The sequence below is a fragment of the Saccopteryx leptura genome, chromosome 1 (assembly GCF_036850995.1).
Source record: "Saccopteryx leptura isolate mSacLep1 chromosome 1, mSacLep1_pri_phased_curated, whole genome shotgun sequence".
NCBI classification, from domain to species: domain Eukaryota; kingdom Metazoa; phylum Chordata; class Mammalia; order Chiroptera; family Emballonuridae; genus Saccopteryx; species Saccopteryx leptura.
This window is the reverse complement of record NC_089503.1, coordinates 239,653,699-239,671,735: the sequence shown is the minus strand read 5'-3', so window position 1 is coordinate 239,671,735 and position 18,037 is coordinate 239,653,699. Positions and strand designations below refer to the sequence as shown.

Here is an 18,037-nt window from a genome sequence, read left to right as displayed (position 1 = left end):
CCCTCCTGCAGCGAGGCTCCATTGGAGCAAAGATGGCCCGGGCGCTGGGGATGGCTCCTTGGCCTCTGCCCCAGGCGCTGGAGTGGCTCTGGTCGCAACAGAGCAACGCCCCGGAGGGGCAGAGCATCATCGCCCCCTGGTGGGCAGAGCGTCGCCCCCTGGTGGGCGTGCCGGGTGGATCCCGGTCGGGCGCATGCGGAAGTCTGTCTGACTGTCTCTCCCCGCTTCCAGCTTCAGAAAAATACAAAGAGTGTGGGGAGGGTTTATAAAGCCTTAAAATATATATAAATAATAAAATAAATATAAGGTCTCTACTTTGCAGATTTTCACCTATTGCAGGCGGTTCTGGAACCTAACTTCTGCAATAGACAAGGGACCATGATTGATATATATGTACACACACACACACACACACACACACACACACACACACGTATACACCATATATAAAAGAAACCCTAAAATGGGAAATTAAAGAAGAGAAAAAACATACTTTCTTGTTATTGGTCAAGCTTGCAGCTAGGACTTCTGATCAATAAGTCAATCAGGCAAGTCAAAAGCTGTAATGGTGGGTCTATAGGCAAAGCCTTCGTGCAATAATTTGGTTAAACCCACACTCTCATATCCTTTTCAAGTGTTTTCATAACTCTCTCAAGAGGGGATAATGGCCTAGTCAGTGTTTCTAAACTGCATATCACAGTTACCTGGAGGCTTGTTAAAAACACCTATTCCTAGAGTTCAGCCTACTAACTGCATTTTTAACAAGCTCACTAGGTGACTCCCTGATTAGAACTGGGGCTGAGAGTGGGAGGCAGTAAATAAAGTCCTGCTCAGTAGCTCCTCCTAGTGTCAGCTTTTCAGAAAATATGTACCCAGTTTTCCCAAACTGGACAGTTAACTAGAACAATCCTCATCACCCAAATCTTCAGTACAGTGGTCACAGAAAAATGGCTATTGGTTTGCTCTACAGGGGAAAATCCCTTCCTCTTTTTTTAGCTATGTGGGTAGGAGTTATTTATGATGTTGGAGCTACATATTTTGCCTACAGATTTTCTGCTCTCTTTCAGTAAGAAAAGCCCCTTCTCTGACATGCATTGTAATAAGGTGAGAGTTTATACTCAAGCATACTTGCACAAAAAAGAAATTAGGGGTAAGTACCTTTCTGACTTTTTTACAAAACTGAAAAATGCAGCATGATATTTGAAAATTACAATTAAAAAAATAAGAAATACAATAAAATACAATAGAGAAAAGTCTTTAATTTGTAAACATTTTCATTTCAGTGCATTTGAAATCTATTCTAATATATTTGGACAGAAGAAAAAAGTATAGACAGTGGCAGGCTCCCTTAAATGTATGGTAAATCTGTACTTACGTTTTATGCTATTAACTCTATTTGAATATGATATCAATGTATGGTAGTCTTAGTAAAACTAACAGCACTAGAATAGGCATCCATGCCTTAAGTGTAGCTGTGTGGCTGATTTTACGTCACAAGATGAATGGTCCCCTCCAGCCACAGGGGCCTGACAGAGATGAACAGTCACATCTGTTCCCGTTTCACTGTCTCCAGCCTGGCTCTCGTTCACTGCACTCGGCCACAGGGTCCAGTCCATTCTCCCCATCACTGATGCTGAGCAGCCTAACCTGGAGAAAGCATGCAGGGCTCAGCAGAGCCACTCGGGCCAAAGCCCAAGGGGCAACAGCCCAACAGCTGCCTAAGACCACCCACTGCCTCACTCTCAGCTGGGGTGCAGTGGACAACACATGATGTGCGTGCATGCCTGAGTTGAGGGGCAAGGCATATGAGCAAGCAGCCATAAGAAAGAGTAAGACAGCAGGGGGTCAGAGGACAAGGATTAAGGATTATGGATTTGAACTTGGATCTTAGGAATTTTATCAGGAAAAGTAGCCCTTTCCAGTGAGGGTGATTTCCAGTGAAGCTGACCAGGGAACCTGCTCTAGGTTACTACTTGCTGGACTGTTTGTCAGCAGCTGACTCCCCAAGCTCAGAAGGGTCCTGCCTCGGGCTGCGTGCCCTGTGAGGACCAAGTCAAGTCTAAGACGCCGTCTGCACGAAGCCTGTAATCTCCTCGCTACCCTATACCATTTTTACATCTGTTACTTCTGTTCCTTAAAATTTTTGTCCTTATTAGTTTTGGTTTAAATTTCATTTTTCTTATCTACAATGTCACTTCCACAAAGTGGGAATACTGGATGTAGGGACATCACATAATGAGAGTTTGTTATACAGAGTTTGGTACAGGTCTTGGGGTTTATTCAACACCGCATATGTATAATTGTCCCTGTCTCATCCAAGGGTGACCCTGTTGCTAAAATGAACTGATGCAATCAGATATTGGTGCTGGGGTTTATACAATGTCAACACTAATTATTTTGTGGTTCTTTTACTGTACGTGCTATTATGACTAAATTGGGTTTCTCTTGGTCATGGTTAAAAACAATAGAATGGAGTTTATCTACATGATCTGGCTGAGAATAAAGTACAAATCCTTAATGTTACATAGCGAAAGAAAGAAAGAAAGAAAGAAAGAAAGAAAGAAAGAAAGAAAGAAAGAAAGAAAGAAAGAAAGAAAGAAAGAAAGAAAGAAACCAAAACTGTTTATTTCTCTCTTCTCTTTGCTTTTCACAGCCTTCAACCAAAGCACCTGACCAAGGCCCTTCCCCCATCGCTGATGCTGAGTGGAACCCATGTAACTAAGTATGCAGATGACAGGTCTGGCCCAACTCTCCTCTCTGCACAGGCAGACACTATGTTCACACAAGACAGTCGTCACCTTCCTGGATCTTTCCCGTAAGTCTCTTCAGATCTACATTTATTATTATAAGCTCAGCAAGATAGAGATAAAAAACATTTTACATACACAATCCTACTAAAGTATGGAATCCTAGAGCATATAAAAAGTTAAGTGACTTCTCCTGGTATGACAGATGAATCATGCCTCATCCTGCAGAGAGAGAAAGCGGGAATAAAAAGGAACGGGATGGATTTCCATTGATGGGTTGCAACTGCACATCAAACTTGATTTCTCACATATTAAAGCAGGAGAAACGAATGCGATGCAGGTATTTACTTGTACTGACTTCCTATTGTTTCAAAAATAGTAACATTCTTTACATTTGCTTTATACTTTAAGGAATCTCAATGTGTTTTCACACACATTATTTCATCCATATTTCCAGACAAGGAAGCAGAAACCCAGAGGAGGTAATGGCCAGAGAAGGGCTATGTGGCCTCCTCCGGAAGTGAGAAGGCTGGAATTCCCTCAACCTGGCCCTGTGGTGGTCAAGCTCAACCTCTGTGGGCCTCTGGCCTCCTTTTCTGGAGGGAAAGTCAAGGGGAGGTCTCTTTCAGCTCTAAAATTCTACAACTTTCCCAAAGTCACACTGAGAGTTAAGTGACAGAACTGGGACTTGCACCTAAGTTCTCTGACTTTGGAAAGAAATAGTACTCACTGAATTATGCCAACCACTTTTAATTACCTAGAACTCCTGTTATCATTCTAGCCCAAGTCCTGGATGCATTGAGCTTGTGATCAGTAGCTCAAGAATCCTAATTACAAATGAACAGGTGTGCCTAAAAGATAAAGGCACTTCGATCACTGACCATGGAGATCATCACAGGCCCCGAGAGACTGGAGGTGGTAAAGAAAACACCCTACCGTGCACAAAAGTCACTGAAATGTGGCCAATTTGGAGTACTGTTCCTCCAATGTGAAAGGGAAGTAAAAGAATGAGTCATGACTCTGTCCTACCAATAAACTAAAAAATGTGCAGTAAAGACAAAGAAAAGAACCCAAAGTCTTCAAGGAATGAACAAATAGAAACACAGCTTTCTATTTGGTATGGAGGAGCAGAGAAACAAAATTTACAGTAACCGAGATTCTCCTTGAAACAAGTCAGCAATCTCACACCATACATCCCTAAAGAACTCCCTCCTCCTGAACATACAGAACTGAAAAGGAAGAAGCTTGTGGAATTGACAATACCTGGGTCACACTGGCTGGGGAAACAAACCTCTGTGACATACACACAGGGAGATACTCAGACACTAAAGACAATTCCCTCAGAACTCCCACTCCACGTACAAGGATGAACTTCACTCACACAACTTTCACTCCTGGATCCCAATCAAATGTGGATACACCAGACCTGAGAGAGCTCTGCAATCCATTCCTTCATCCCATGATAAAACAACCACTTTTGGAACCTGCTGCCACTCTGGGACTGCAGTCTCTTTGCCAGAACCCAAATGACGACAAAACCTATTAGTTATCTACATTCCTAAATCCTCCTTCCTGCTTGCTACTCTCAGACCTGGGTTTCCCACACAGTCAGGAGTAAACAAAGGGCAGTGGAGCCAGGAAGAATCAAGCTCTGTTGTTTCTGTACCTGGTCTCTCTCCATGCAGTCGGGATGAAGAACCACAAGTAACAAATGTGTAGACCATTAGGTATGGGGGGGGGGGGTGCTCAAAGAACAGGGAACTTACATCTGTAAAAGAATCAATATACCTATTCTCTTGTAGCAATTATCTTCTGTCCACCTTTATTCTCTCTCTCCCCTGGGTTCCATCCCTGATTTCTAGTAATACTAATCTGAATTATAGGAAATCTTATTGACAGAATCTAAGGAAGGAGTGAACTAGGACGGACTAGGGCAAAAATTAACTGGAACTAACAACTTTGCACTTGAAGCATGACCATAACATTTTGAACCTACCACAAAAAATAATTAAACCATTCTTTGAGCAGAGATAATTAATTAGAGAATATTATAATTAGTAAACTCTTGAACATATTTTGTATTATGAAAACTTTCAAATATTTACAAAAATTACTGAACCCCCAACATTCCTATCAATAATTAACACATTGCATCATTCCTTTGTTCTATGTGAATGTATTTTAAAGCAAATCCTCAAATCATTTTACTCCTACTTCCTTCAGTATAGATCTCTTAAAAATCAGGAAAATTTTTTACCCAATCACAATGTCATTAGCACACCTAACAAAACTGACAATAATTTCTTGATATGCATAATCCATAATCAGATTCTTTAACTATCTCATGTATGTCTTCTTATGGTTCAAACCAGGTCCTCAGTTAGGCCTACTTATTACATCTAGTTTACTTACATCTCTTAAGGTCTTTCTATCTACAGAGTCCCACCCCTAAAAATTCTCCACCACCACTATCGCACCCCCTTTTTTTCATGTCACTGACTTGTTACAGAAATGGGGTCTGTTGTCTTAAAACAATTTTCCACATTTGGATTTCTACTTGTTTCTCTATGAGGTCATTAAACTTGTATCTATCTACCTGAGTTTTCTGTAAATGCAAGTTACTTTGAGAGACTTGATCAGATTTAGGTTCAGCTTTTTACAGTAAAAATACTTCATAGGTTCACATTGCACGTGTCAGGTGTACCTAAGGTCAGATGGTTCTACTTTTAGCATTACTAAGACTGGTTTGTGAGATCGCAGGTTCTTTATTAACAGTGAAAATCAACTTTTTCTTGTTGAAATAGATTTCCATTGATTACTATGGAAATAATTTTAAATAACTCTTAAAAAAGTGGATAATGTATATGACTACTAATAGTAATCAGAAACTTAAGAATTTTTATGTATAGTTATCAATAAAAAACAGGAATATTAACCTGCAATTGAAACAATATACATGATTCCCATGAGCATTAAAAAATTCAATCTAACTACCTATTTAATTCTACCAAGTAACTCACAGTTATCTAGTTTCCTAGTAAGCAACTACAAAAGATACTGAGCCAAGCGGGGCCCATAAAGGGACACAAAGTCATGGCCTCTGTCTTATAGGTAGAATAGTAAGACATACACTACATTAAAAGGATAATGAAAGAGGTAGCAAGCAAAGTCAGCACACAGTGAGAGCAAATTTAAACAAATGTAGAGTTTGGTGAAGGGAACGACTGCAGTGGGGAACTTTCATGAAGATGCTTCTGCAATGCAGGCCCTACGTGGGCAGAGATTCTTGTCTGTTCTGTTCACTGCTACATCACTGGTGCCTAGAACAGTGCCTGGCACAGAGGCATTTACTAAAATATGCTGAATACACGAACGAGCCAGGGCTTTAATTAGTAACGCTGTTCGATTAAACAACTGTGCATTCCTTCTCTTCCCTCTTCAATGGCAGGAGGCAGGACTTGAGCTGCACTGGAAGGACTCAGATGGCCAGAGTGGATAAGGTGAGGGCAGTAAAAGTGGAGGCAACGTTGTGGGGAAACAAAAATGTGAGAAGACAAAGGATGTCTGAAGTGGGTGAGACAGTCCTGGTGGAGATCTGTATTATGGATCAGTGGGCATGAGCATTTGAGATGGCGATGAGGGCAAGGTGGTGAGAGTCTAGGATGCTGGGCTAAGGATGTGCATTTGTTAGACGTAGGGGACTGCCGAAGGAAGCAGAATACTACAAAGGAGTTTGAGAAAGTACATAATAATAGGGTGCTCTAAAAAAGGGAAAAACTGGAATTAGGAAGACCAGTTAGGAGAGTAATCAGGGGTAATAACAATTGGGAGTAGTAATGATCAGAATATTGGTAATAATGGAAAAGCAGGATGAATGCTATAGATATTAAATATATAAAATCAATAGGAGTTGGTGATGGTCTCACTGGATATAATGGTCAAAGGAAAGAAAAATTAAAGATCATACTCAAATTCATTATCCAACTATACTGGGTAAGTGAGATATACAATGAGGAAAAGATTGTTTAGGGCAGAGGTCCCCAAACTACGGCCTGTGGGCCACATGAGGCCCTGTGAGGCCATCTATCCGGCCCCCGCCGCACTTCCGGAAGGGGCAACTCTTTCACTGGTGGTCAGTGAGAGGAGCATAGTTCTCATTGAAATACTGGTCAGTTTGTTAATTTAAATTTACTTGTTCTTTATTTTAGATATTGTATTTGTTCCCGTTTTGTTTTTTTACTTTAAAATAAGATATGTGCAGTGTGCATAGGGATTTGTTCATAGTTTTTTTTTATAGTCTGGCCCTCCAATGGTCTGAGGGACCATGAACTGGCCCCCTGTGTAAAAAGTTTGGGGACCACTGGTTTAGGGTTTTTACTCTTTTTTCCCTACTACTCTTGGTATATGTTTAATCTACTCATTATCATTCTCACAGAAAATAGCCCCTGACCTGTAGTGGCACAGTGGATCAAGTGTCAACCTGAAACGCTGAGGTCACCAGTTCGAAACCCTGGGCTTGCCTAGTCAAAGTACATATGGAAGTTGATGCTTTCTGTTCCTCCCCTCTTTCTCTCTCTCTAAAAATGAATAAATAAAAATCTAAAAAAAAAAAGAAAAAGAAAGAAAAGAAAGTGACCTCACCAGTGCTTCAATCTGAAACTCAGGACCAGAGGTTTTAGCTTGGCTCGAGGTCAAAAGGGTAGTTACCAACACCTAAGACTGAAATGGAGATACTCCTGTCACTCAGTAAATTATTCTTTCCCCTTCAACGTCGTAACTAGTTTCCACTGATCTTTTCCAACAGTGCTATTATAATGTCTAAGAAAGGCAAACCTGCATCAGTAAGGCCTGTCTCACCTGCATTATTTCTTTGGGAGAGTAAATGGGAGCCAGGGGCAAGACAGAGGCCCTATGGCCTCCTGCAATGTACTCTAAAAAAGGGAAAAACTGGAGTCAGGAAGACTAGTTAGGAGAGTAATTCAGAGGTAATAACAATTGGGAGTAGTAATGATCAGGATATTGGTAATATTTTCTCCAGTGTGCCTGGAGAAACCCACAATACTGCAGCTTGCTGGCTATAGGAATCACACCCAAGGGCTTCCTTATGGGGTAAGAACAATAATAAGGTAATTCTGGAGACTCAGGGAATTTTCTGCAATCCATTTACACATTTATATAGCGTAAATTAAGAACTGCATATTTCCATCATATTTTAGACAACTGAGGCACTTAGTAAGTTATTTGGACATAATTCACATGAAGGGTGACCATTAGAGCTAAGGGAAAGGAAGGATAACAATCGTATACAACTGCCTCCACTTCAAAGTAGAGGCTTTCGGTCTCATTCAGGCGCCTACTCCATGTGAGTGGGAAACAGTCATGAGGATGAGAAGGGGAAAGAGGAAACATGCATGTGTAGAAGGGGAGGCCCACCAGGATCATTTAGCATTTAGATGGTTTCCAGGGAAATCCTATATAAGTACACCTTATAAGGAAGTAAATCTGAGTAGCAAATAGGGTAAGTTTTTGTTTGTGTTTTGTTTTAAAATGAGAATACTGCTAGGGCCAGGATTTGAAAGCAAAAGCTCCCCTGACCCTTAAGACTTCTGAAATAAAATAGTTTACATTGTGGAATCAATGGATGAGTAAAAGGGTTGTCAAATTTTTAAACACATTTTTCTTTTGATGTAAAAGGATTTCATCTTAGTGTCTCATCTAAAATAAAAATGTGTGAGAAGACAAAAGGTTTAATCTCTGGAAAGACTGAACTTGGAGGTTCTGCTGGGTCAGACCTGAGTGGGGAGGGCAGGGTGAGACAGGTCCGAGAAGGGGGAGGCCAGATTAGGCCAGATCAGGCCAAAGTTTGTACGTAATGACCACCTGCCCCTCCCTGACCAGCAACTAGGTCATGCTCCCCAAGCAAGAGTGCCGTTCTGGCAAAAATGAACCCCACTGAAGAAAAGACCTGAAAAATTTGATATCTGGGGGTTCCCCCAGAAGAGGCTGACTCACCATAAACATGCTACAGCAAAACTCACAGAGGAGCAATGTTACCTATGCAAACAGAGCTCAATCAGGAGTTCACTGATTGACTCTTAAATCCAAAAGAAATAGGAGCTCAGAGGAAAAAGAAAACAACCTATAAATTTCATAATACATTCAGAGATAACAAAATATATTCACAACACAAAACATGATGCTTTTTTTTGAAATAAGGAAATATAAAGGAACAATTACATGATGAGAAATAGCTCTTGTAAATTAAAAATATGAGAGCAAAATTTTAAATTTTAATAGAGCCTGTCCAGATAGTTCGGCTGGTAGAGCATTGTTCCAATTTGCAAAGGTTGCGGGTTCAATCCCTGGGCAGGGCACATACAGGAATAGCTCAATGTTTCTGTCTTTCTCTCTCTCTCTCTCTCTTTCTTCCTCTCTCTCTAAAATAATTAATAATCTTTTAAAAATTTTAATAGAAAGTTTAGAAGATAAACTCAAGAAAGTCTCCCCCAAGCAGAATAAAGATACAGGAAAATAGCTCTGGCTGGTTGGCTCAGTGGTAGAGCGTCGGCCTGGCGTGCAGAAGTCCCGGGTTCGATTCCCGGCCAGGGCACACAGGAGAAGCGCCCATCTGCTTCTCCACCCCTCCCCCTCTCCTTCCTCTCTGTATCTCTCTTCCCCTCCCGCGGCCGAGGCTCCATTGGAGCAAAGATGGCCCGGGCGCTGGGGATGGCTCCTTGGCCTCTGCCCCAGGCGCTAGAGTGGCTCTGGTCGCGACAGAGTGATGCCCCAGAGGGGCAGAGCATCGGCCCCTGGTGGGCGTGCCGGGTGGATCCTGGTCGGGCGCATGCGGGAGTCTGTCTGACTGTCTATCCCCGTTTCCAGCTTCAGAAAAATACAAAAAAAAAGAAAAAAAAAGATACAGGAAAATAAAACATTTTAAAATCTGAGGAACAATTCAAGAAGTCCACTATGTAACTAATGGCTTCCAGAGAAAACAAAAGGGAAAAATTATCAAACAATGAATAAAAGGCAATTTTCCAGACTGATGAAAAACATGAATCTTCACATTGAAAGGCCTGTCAAGTATCTGGTGAATAAAAACTCAACCAACTCATATTTCCACAAGATTTTAGAAATCCAAAGATAAAAAGATCCTAAAAACTCTTAAAGACAAAGAAAACAGTTGGGTAAAGGATCAAAATAAGGACAACTATTGCTATCAGAAGGTATTAGAGTAATACCTTCAAAATTCTGAAAGAAAATAATTTCCAATCCAGAATTCCATACCCACACAATCTGCCATTACATTAGATTTTCAGACCTGTACCCCTTTTCAGAAAGCAGTTGAAGATAAGTGAGGTGGCTCAGTATTTAGGACACAGGCAATGACAGGAGCAAGGGGGAGGAAAATATCTAGGATGGCAGCAAACCACACTGCCAGTCCAAAGTGAGTGGGAAGAAGGGCATCCTAGGGGGCAGTCTCCTCGGGAAAGACTGATGTGGCAGAGTATCTAATATAGCTGACACTGCAGAAAGTCTTACACTGAGGTGAGTAGAGAGTGTGAGGAAAATTATGTGGATAGGCCTTTTGTTTCCCACCAGAAAACAAGACAAACTAATAAAAGGAAATGCAATTATAGTATACTACATACTTGGCTTAACAGGGAACAGTATTTACAGTAAAAAAATATAAACACCACATTAACTAATAATTATAATACTATACATCAGTATTTTGAGTGGTAAAAGGCCCAAAACCAAATCTACCAAAATAGAAGTGTACAATGTTAAAAATTAACACATCAACAAAGTCAATATAAGATGGCAAAATAAGTCAGATAGAAAAAATTAAGAACCATATGACTTCACTCATGTGGGATACAAAACTGAAAGCATCAAATGAATACATAAGAAAACAAAAATTCAAAACACAGACAACAATATGGTGGTTACCAGAGGTCTAGGGGTTGGGGGGTAGTAAAGGTTAAAGGGGGTCAAATATATGGTGGCAGAAGATAATGCGACTTTGGGTGTTGGTACAAAATGCAATATACAAAGGATGTATCATAGAAATGTACACTTGAAACCTATATTATCTTTATTATTATTATTATTATTATTATTATTATTATTGAGAGGCAGGGAGGCAGAGAGACAGACTCCCGCATGCACCCCGGCCAGGACCCACCCAGCAATCCCCCTTATGGGGGCAATGGTCTGGCCATTTGGGGCCACTGCCCTATTGCTCAACAACTGAGCTATTTTAGTGCCTGAGGCAAGGCCATGGTACCATCCTCAGTACCTGCAGTCAACTTGCTTGAATGAGCTATGGCTGTGGGAGAAGAGAGGGAGAGAGAGAAAGAAGAGGGGGAGTGGTAGAGAAGCAGATGGTCACTTCTCCTGTGTGCCCTGACCAGGAATTGAACCTGGGACTTCCACACTCCGGGCCAATGCTCTACCACCGAGCCAACCAGCCAGGGCCTATAGTATCTTATTAACCAATGTCATCCCAATAAATTTAATAAAAAGAAAAAGAAAAAAGAAAGATAAATATCACATAATTGAAAAAGAACTAGAAGTGCTATAAGGTGCAGGTCTGGGAAGTGAAGAGGTGAGGGGTATGGTTAAAGAATGCCATTTTTGTCGGATGCCGGCAGTCTCTGCGATAGAGGGAAGATGGCGGTTGACAGACCAGAGCAGATGGAGCTGGAAGAAGGGAAGGCAGGCAGTGGACTCCGCCAATATTATCTGTCCAAGATTGAAGAACTCCAGCTGATCGTGAAAAGAGCCAAAATCTCCGGAGGCTGCAGGCACAGAGGAATGAGCTTAATGCAAAAGTTCGCCTATTGCAGGAGGAGCTACAGCTGCTGCAGGAACAGGGCTCCTATGTAGGGGAAGTAGTCCGGGCCATGGATAAGAAAGTGTTGGTTAAGGTACATCCTGAGGGAAAATTTGTTGTAGATGTGGACAAGAATATCGACATCAATGATGTGACACCCAACTGCCGAGTGGCTCTATGAAATGACAGCTACACTCTGCACAAGATCTTGCCCAACAAGGTAGACCCACTGGTGTCACTGATGATGGTGGAGAAGGTTCCAGATTCAACTTACGAGATGATTGGTGGATTGGACAAACAAATCAAGGAGATCAAAGAAGTCATTGAGCTGCCTGTTAAGCATCCTGAGCTCTTTGAAGCACTAGGCATTGCACAGCCTAAAGGAGTGCTGCTGTACGGACCCCCAGGCACTGGGAAGACACTGTTGGCCCGGGCTATGGCTCATCACGCAGACTGTACCTTTATTCGTGTCTCTGGCTCTGAATTGGTACAGAAATTCATTGGGGAAGGGGCAAGAATGGTGCGGGAACTGTTTGTCATGGCACGAGAGCATGCTCCGTCTATCATCTTCATGGATGAGATCGACTCCATTGGCTCCTCACGGCTGAAGGGGAGTTCTGGAGGGGGCAGTGAAGTGCAACGCACCATGCTGGAGCTACTTAACCAGCTGGATGGCTTCGAGGCTACCAAGAATATCAAGGTTATCATGGCTACTAATAGGATTGATATCCTGGACTCAGCTTTGCTTCGCCCAGGGCGCATTGACAGAAAAATTGAATTCCCGCCCCCTAATGAGGAGGCTCGGCTGGACATTCTGAAGATCCATTCTCGAAAAATGAACCTGACCCGGGGAATCAACCTGAGAAAAACTGCTGAGCTCATGCCAGGAGCATCAGGGGCTGAAGTGAAGGGTGTGTGCACTGAAGCTGGCATGTATGCCCTGCGGGAACGGCGAGTCCATGTCACCCAGGAGGACTTTGAGATGGCAGTAGCCAAGGTCATGCAGAAGGATAGTGAGAAAAATATGTCCATCAAGAAGCTATGGAAGTGAAGTAGATGTTCCTTGTGTAGATTCCTCAAATAAAGCTCTTCAGGACAAAAAAAAAAAAAAAAAAAAAAAAGAATGCCATTTTTCACGCTGTTTACTGCAGCTCCATTTTTTAAAATCTATGTGCATTTATTACTTTGATTTAAAAATAACAATGAGCCTGACCTGTGGTGGTACAGTGGATAAAGCATCAACCTGAAATTCTGAGGTCACCGTTTCAAAACCCTGGGCTTCCTGGTCAAGGCACATATGAGAAGCAATTATCATAAGTTGATGCTTCCCACTCCCCCTCCACCTCTGTCTCCTCTCTCTAAATCAGCGGTTCTCAACCTGTGGGTCGCGACCCCGGTGGGGGTCGAACGACCAAAACACAGGGGTCGGAACCGCTGCTCTAAATCAATAAATAAAATCTTATAAAAAAAGTAATAATGAATGTTTAAAAAGTAATTATATCATATGTGCTAGGGACTGTTCCAAATGTTTTATAGATGATATCATTTAATTTTCAAAACCATTGTATTAGGTGACACTATTATTATCCCCCTTTTAAAGACAAGAAAATTAATGCACAGAGAGGTTATGTATAATAATTTGCCCAGTGTCTTACTACTAGAAACTAATGGGGCCAGGATTCAAACTCAGGCAGTATGAACCAGAATCTGGAGATCTTAACTTTAAAGGAAGCCAGGAAAATTTAATAATTTCATAAGTTATTTTAGAAATAGCTACTTGAATCCAGCTATTGATAAACCTAGACAATCAAAATCAATCAAACTAACAGACATGAATAAATAGAAAGCATTAATTTTCTCATATCTAAAATCCTATATTTTTCTATCAACAAAAATGCAGCCTAAACAGCAAGAGCAGCAGAAAAGAAAAAGTTGGAAAAAAAATTGCAGTCACACAAACTATAGTTAAAAAATGACTAAGTTTCCTTGATATATGAATTTGTTGGAAAACCATTTATCAACAGCCTGTTTCTCTCTAGCAGAGTCCCTCAAGCCGAGAGCCATGTCATTCCCCTTTGACTGATTAATTAGCCAATCAGGGGACATTTTTCATTGTGAGGCATGATGGTTTATTCCAGCTAATGTTTGGTCTCTAATGGCGACATATTAAAGCCAACTCGGCTATTTTAGCCCCGTGGAGTGACCAAAAGGAAAGGATAGAAGATAAATCAAAAGAGCTCCCTTCAGTTTTCCTTCAGTCCTTAACAAAACCCCCAAGGAGCAAATGGCTGGAGGAAAGATCCTCTACCAATAAAAAGAAAAAACAAAGAAAAGAAAGGCAGAAATGCCTTCAAGCCAAGGGGATCCTTTCCTGTTTCCAAAGAGCAATAATTTATCCTCTGTTGATTAACAGACCACTGATAGAACAGGCACCAAAAAGTCAATATCCAGCTCTTCTTCCTTTTCTCAAAAGCTGTGCTCAATAGAAAACCCAGCTCTGTAATGCTTCTTACTCTCTTGGAATGATTTCCCCTGCATCCTGAATTAGAAGAGGCCAGCCAATAACCTGATCTCAGGCACTGTTTACACACCGATCTCACATCAGTCAGGCAGCTGCCTAAATGGCACAAGTTCTCCTGAGCTTCTTAGCTGCCCCTATGCATTTGACAGCTACCAAAGCAGGAAAAGGTAGAAGTCCAAAGCTCAGAGGAATATGAGTTCCTATAGAGCAAGGGTCCCCAAACTACGGCCCGCGGGCCGCATGTGGCCCCCTGAGGCCATTTATCTGGCCCCCGCCGACTTCCAGAAGGGTCACCTCTTTCATTGATGGTCAGTGAGAGGAGCACATTGACCATCTCATTAGCCAAAAGCAGACCTATAGTTCCCATTGAAATACTGGTCAGTTTGTTGATTTAAATTTACTTGTTCTTTATTTTAAATATTGTATTTGTTCCCGTTTTGTTTTTTTACTTTAAAATAAGATATGTGCAGTGTGCATAGGGACTTATTTATAGTTTTTTTTATAGTCTGGCCCTCCTACGGTCTGAGGGACAGTGAACTGGCCCCCTGTGTAAAAAGTTTGGGGACCCCTGCTATAGAGGACAGGTATGAACATTTGCATATCCAGAGATAAAAAACATATCTCAAATACGTTTAGTATGCTGCCTCGCACACTCAACAAGATGGCTCTGAGAAGCTAGTCTTTGCTGTGCAATTCTACACTTACACACATAAAACTACCTAGCTCTCTCACCTCCAAATAAGCCAAAGATTACAAACTAGCAGTCTATGACAGGTGATATCACAAACACATTTTATTTGTTCTGAAAAGGATTTACCACCACCACCACAATCATCATCGACACTATCATCGTTATTATTCAGAATCTTGGGTACTTTCAGACAGAATATCAGTTTCCCTGATTCCCTGTGGTCTTAAATCAGACTACTTACACATTTACAGTCACATACCTGGACCCCACTGGCATTTGAATTTGAGACCCAGGATAAGCTGTTGTTCATGTTACATCTTTTCTATGACTGATTCACCCAGAATCAGTCTGCTTTTGGGCCTAGATCAGTTGATGATTCCTCTCTGTACCTTTTCCTCACATCCTCAGTAAGAATCCCTGGCTCCATGGTCTGTGTTCCGTTGTTTAAAGCATTCTTTAACAAATAAATTTAGGGCCCTGGCCAGTTGGCTCAGTGGTAGAGCGTCAGCCTGGCGTGCGGGAGTCTCAGGTTCGATTCTCGGCCAGGGCACACAGGAGAAGTGCCCATTTGCTTCTCCACCCCTCCCCCTCTCCTTCCTCTCTGTCTCTCTCTTCCCCTCCCGCAGCCAAGGCTCCATTGGAGCAAAGTTGGCCTGGGCACTGAGGATGGCTCCATGGCCTCTGCCTCAGGTGCTAGAGTGGCTCTGGTAGCAACAGAGCAACGCCCCCTGGTGGGCATGCTGGGTAGATCCTGGGTGGGCGGGCACATGCGGGAGTCTGTCTGACTGCCTCCCCGTTTCCAACTTCAGAAAAATACAAATAAATTAATTAATTAATTAATTAATTTAATTCAGCAAAGACTTCACTGAGAACTCAATGGCAGGCATGGTTCTAAATGCTAAAAGAGTAAAAAAGTCCTGCCCATACATGGTTCTCTTTCTGCAGAAGAGAGTAAACAAGCCAACTTCTCAGTACATCACATACCCATAACTGCTATGGAGAAAAATAAAGCACAGAAGAGGGTACAGGAGTGTCAGGGGTTTGGTTGTTGTTACTTGCACTTTCAATTATAAACAGGGTAATCAAGGGAGACTGAGAGGAGAAATGTGAAGGAGGCAGGGCAAGCTGTTCCTCACAGAGGAACTACCAAGTACAGGAGGAGCAGCATGGGAGCCAGTGGGACCGGAGCAGAGCAGCCAAGATAAAAACAGAAAATGAGTAAGTGCAATAACTGTGTGTGTGTGTACACGCATGTGCGCGCGTATGTTTGTGTGTGTGAGTGTGCGCGTGCTTGCAGGGGGGATTCAGGAGAGGATCATGTAGGACTTTAGGCCATTTACTCTGAGTATGACAGGGAAACTTGGGAGGGTTTTGAACAAAGTTGTGACATGATCTCAATTACATTTGCAAAAGATCACTCAAGTCACTGTAGGAAAAATACACTGTCAGGCTCTCAGAGAATTTATTAGAGTATGTTCAATATGCTTACACTTCTATCTGTCTAGCAGAGGACCACGGATTCCGTGAAGGGGGCAATGTACTATTGTCTTTATAGTCTCAGCAATTAGTGTAATAACTGGGACACACTAAGTCAGGGGTCCCCAAACATTTTACACAGGGGGCAGTTCACTGTCCCTCAGACCGTTGGAGGACCAGACTATAAAAAAAAAAAAAACTATGAACAAATCCCTATGCACACTGCACATATCTTATTTTAAAGTAAAAAAAAAACAAACAAAAAAAACCAAAAAAAACCCGGGAACAAATACAATATTTAAAATAAAGAACAAGTAAATTTAAATCAACAAACTGACCAGTATTTCAATGGGAACTATAGGTCTGCTTTTGGCTAATGAGATGGTCAATGTCTGGTTCCATATTTGTCACTGCTAGCCGTAACAAGTGATATGATGTGCTTCCGGAGCCATGACACGTGCGTCCCCCGTCACGGGAAGTAGTACTGTACGTGAGTGATGCCACATTTTGCATCCGCATCCTGTGCTCCTCTCACTGACTACCAATGAAAGAGGTGCCCCTTCTGTAAGTGCGGCAGGAGCTGGATAAATGGCCTCAGGGGGCCGCATGCGGCCCGCTGGCCGTAGTTTGGGGACCCCTGCACTAGGTAATCGACAAATACAGAATGGCTCGAGTTCTACTACCTTTGAAGTTTCCCCTGCTTTTCCATTATTAAGTTCCAACAAACCACACTATTGTGGAAGAGAAGAAAACAACTGAATGTAACCTATAAGACAGTATCTTTTGACTCTGGCTTCAGAGGTATTAACAGAGGTGAAGACTGTACTAGGTACAAAGAATCATCCTGGATCAAACTTAGTATTTTTGGTAAACTAATCATAATGTTGCCTTAGATTTACTATCTCCAAGGTTGTTATGTTGTTCAGGTGGATTACAGTGAAAGGAGGGGTGGGATAATGGTTTCCTCATGAGCCCTGCAACACTGTCCCTCCATTCTCTCATATGACATTTGATTCTACTGGTAAATGTCCCCAAAAGTTAAAAGTTGTATGATCTTTCTAGATAATTTGTACTGTCTACTTCCTCTTTAAATGGGAACATTCTTTAATCTCTGAAGCTCACATTAAATTCTGTTGTTCCCTTCGTATTGATATTTAAATTAGATTAGTTTCCAGAATGACGACAGAAATAGTCCTGCTCTGTCTAGTAGGGGGCACACACTAGGGGCAAGACCCTAAAGGTCTTTCTGTCTTTGGGATCCCATTACCTTTATTTAATAAACTTATCTTAAATATGAAGTAAAACAACACTGGTATGCAAAGAAGCCCTCCATAATTGCTATAGTGCAATACAAAGTCTTCTTTGCTAGAAGACTGAGAAAAGAGAGAACCTAATGTCAATGAGCAAGTCGGTACATTTATAATGCATATTGTTCGGCATGTGACTATGCACCCATGGATTAAACTTTTCTCATTTCAAAATTATGTTTCAGTGGCAGAAATCATTCGCTATCTTAAGTTTGAGTATATTAATAACTATGATAGTGATCTTAGCAGCAACTAAGATGCACTGGGCAGTTATTACATGCTAGGGACTTTGCTACGAGATTTACATGGCTTATTCCTTAATCCTAGATTATTTTATCACCCCCATTTTATGAATGAAGATGCTGAAGTTAATAGAGGCCAAATAACTTGCCTCAAATCACATAATCTTCAAACTACTCATGTCCTCAAATACAGGCTCATCAAACTCTGAAGTCC

At 41.7% G+C, this 18,037-nt stretch overlaps 1 protein-coding gene and 1 pseudogene across 2 annotated transcripts in view; one reads left to right on the top strand and one right to left on the bottom strand.

Annotated features, from left to right (window-relative positions):
* Window positions 1-18,037, bottom strand: part of PINX1 (PIN2 (TERF1) interacting telomerase inhibitor 1) — an 85,885-nt gene that overhangs the window by 31,041 nt on the left and 36,807 nt on the right. The gene's annotated exons all lie outside the window — the stretch shown is intronic.
* Window positions 11,397-12,688, top strand: LOC136389173 (26S proteasome regulatory subunit 8 pseudogene; annotated as a pseudogene).